We start from the raw sequence: 2,960 nt of genomic DNA, 5'->3' as shown, positions 1-2,960 counted from the left end.
TTGGAGCTGAGGAGTGATGATGGCCCTTGCACTTGAGAATGGCTTAGACCTCCCCTTGCACTTGATTTTGTACTCAATGGCCCCATCCTTAAGCTTCATTGGGTGGAGAGTGAGAGTGTGAAGAGTCTTATCAAGAGGTGGAGGATGAGGTTCTTTGACAATCTTCTTCTTGTCATGAGCAACCTTTGTATTTCTACTCACCTCCTCTTTTGTAACACTTTCCAAGTGCTCATCACACAACTCTTTAGAAGACTCTCCAGCAAGACCTTCTTTCTTAATATCAACCCCTTCAGCCTTGGTCTTCTCAATGGAAGATGCTCCACAAGTAATTGTTCCACAATACTCAGCATTCATCTTTGGGGATTGTAGTGGATAGGAGACAGTTTTGTTCACATTTAGGAGTGTGACCTTTTTATTGGCAAAGTCTATACAAGCTCCCACTGTTGTAAGGAATGGAGTGCCAAGGATCAATGGGACTCTCTTCTCAGTTGCCATCTTCAGAACAGTGAGGTCTATAGGAATGGTGCATGCTCCAATCTTCAAAGGGAAGTCCTTGATGAGACCAATAGGAGTTGTAGAAGAGGAATCCCCAAACTGTAGGGAAGATGTGTTTGGCTCCATGCTCTCAATCCCTAGGCTCTTCATCATCTCCATTGAGATCACATTTACACTTGCACCAGAATCAACAAGAGCATCATCAAAAGTGAACTTACCAAGGTTGCAAGGCAAGGTGAACATCCCTTGAGACTCAATTTTAGGGAGAAACTTTGGAGGGATTGGTGGATCAATCTTCATAATGGAGATGTCCAAAAGCTCAGCCACTTCAGCTTGGTGGTCTAGAATGTCGTTTATGAGTATCATCTGGACATGAGCTTCACGCATACCCGAGATTTCTGGAAGCCTGACGCCAACATCAGTAAGATCTTTCCTGAACTTGGAGAGCACCTTCTTTTGAGCTTTGGTGAGAACTCTTTGGGGGAAAGGGAGTTGATCATAGGGTGAAAGCTCAACCTTAGTTGTTTCTTCTAGCTTAACCTTTTTTAGCTTGTTGTCAGCTCTCTTCTCAACTTGTTTTTCAGCCTTGTGCTCAGCTCTTTGCAGATTCGTTGCTTCAACCTTGATGGCAGCGTCCATCACGATCTGTGCTTCAGCTGTGGCTACAACAAATCTCTCAACTTCCCCAAACTCAGTTCCAAATACCAGCCGTTCAATCTCATCCTCCTCTTCTTTCTCATGATCACTCAGCTCAATCTCTGGAGAAGTAGTAGAGAAGACAACATTGCAAGACTCCTTAAGGTTCTTTTCTGGTCTTCCTGGTAGAGATCCCATTGGCTGCTTGGAGGATGAAGGCATAGAAGCAACTTGACTCTCCAAAGCCTTGAGATGAGAGGCAAGTTGCATATACTTGTTGTTGAGGTCAGAATAGTTCCCATCAATCTTTGCATGGATGTTCTTGAAATCATAAATCATGGTCTTCTCATTTCTGGCCTGAAATTCCAAGAGTTGTTTGAACATAGAATCCACACTTGAATCTGGAGCTTGAGCTTGAGAAGAGCTTCCTTGAGTCTGAGGAGACTGGTTGGCTTGGTAACCTCCTTGCTGATTGTTGTAAAGTGGTCTTTGCTGGTAGTTGTTTTGGTACTGAAAGTTGGGCTCTTTCTTGTACCATGTGCCATTAGCATTGATGAAGCACAGCTCCTCTTGGCCTTCTAAACCATCAACCTCATTGATCACTGGAGGTGCCTCTTGTTTCTGGTCACCAACAAAGTTCATCTTCTCCTGCTTAGTCTTTTCTACAAGAAGTAGATCCAACTTGGCTTGAAGAGACTTCAGCTCTTTCTTTGTCTGCTGATCATCACTTCTGTTGATCCTATCATGCTCCTCACTGTAGACTGAGTCACTCTTGGCCATGTTCTCTACCAGTTCCTCTGCTTCTTCCTCAGTTCTTCCCAAGAAGAAACCATTGCTGGCAGTATCAAGTCTGTTTCTGCATTGTGGTAGAGCTCCTCTATAGAAGGTGCTCAGCAAACTCTCCTTGCTGAAACCATGATGAGGGCATTGAGACCAATAGCCCTTGAACCTCTCTCATGCTTCACTGAAGCTCTCTAGACCTTTCTGTTGAAACCCAGAGATTTCGTTCCTGATTTTAGCTGTCCTTGAAGTAGAGAAGAACTTGTCTAGGAAAGCTCTCTTGCACTCATCCCAAGTAGTGACAGTGTCACTTGGAAGAGTCTTCTCCCATTGGTGTGCCTTGTCTCCCAAAGAGAAAGGGAATAGCTTCAGCTTGAAAGCGTCTTCAGAAACACCATTTATCTTAGACAAGCCACAATACTTATCAAACTTGTACAAGTGATCAAAAGGGTCTTCAGCAGCAAGACCATGATACTTGTTGTTCTCTATAGTGTTGAGCAGTCCTGACTTGATCTCAAAGTTGTTGTTCTCCACAGCTGGTGCTCTGATTCCCAACCTATGACCATGAATGTGAGGTTGATCATAGGCTCCAATGGCACGAGCTTGGCGCAATGGATGTTGTGGCTGGCGCTGTGGTCTAAAAGGATCAGCTCTCGGATCAATGCCTCCTTGGGCATCACCATCTTGAGGCAGATTCTCCATATCAAACCCCAACCTTTGCAAGTGAGCCTGTTGCTCTACTTCTCTTCTTTGTCTTGCAATTTCCGTCTCAAGTGCTCTAATGTCTTCAACTCTTGGAACTAGGTTTGTTGGACCTCTGCTCCTTGTGTTCATACACCTGAAATGCAAAGAGAGAAGAACAAAGAGAAGCAATAACACAATTAAATAAAAATTGACTTAGTCTCAAGCAAATGACTAAATCTCAATGTCACAATCAACTTAGAATTTGGCAACGGCGCCAATTTGATGATAGGAGTTTTCAAGGCTCCTAATCAAATGTTGTAGTATAAAGGATGTCAAACCAGTTCTAAGTGATTATGATGCAAAGA

General features: G+C 43.6%; 1 non-coding gene across 1 annotated transcript; it reads left to right on the top strand.

Moving 5' to 3' along the window:
• Nucleotides 1-2,041: 2,041 nt before the first annotated feature.
• LOC125578674 lies at nt 2,042-2,148 on the top strand. The gene has a single exon (XR_007316757.1). It is a non-coding gene; the product is annotated as a small nucleolar RNA R71 (small nucleolar RNA).
• Nucleotides 2,149-2,960: the final 812 nt, after the last annotated feature.

Source organism: Brassica napus, chromosome A9 (genome assembly GCF_020379485.1).
Source record: "Brassica napus cultivar Da-Ae chromosome A9, Da-Ae, whole genome shotgun sequence".
NCBI classification, from domain to species: Eukaryota; Viridiplantae; Streptophyta; class Magnoliopsida; order Brassicales; family Brassicaceae; genus Brassica; species Brassica napus.
The sequence above is the reverse complement of the archived record's forward strand: the minus strand, read 5'-3'. Positions and strand labels throughout refer to the sequence as shown.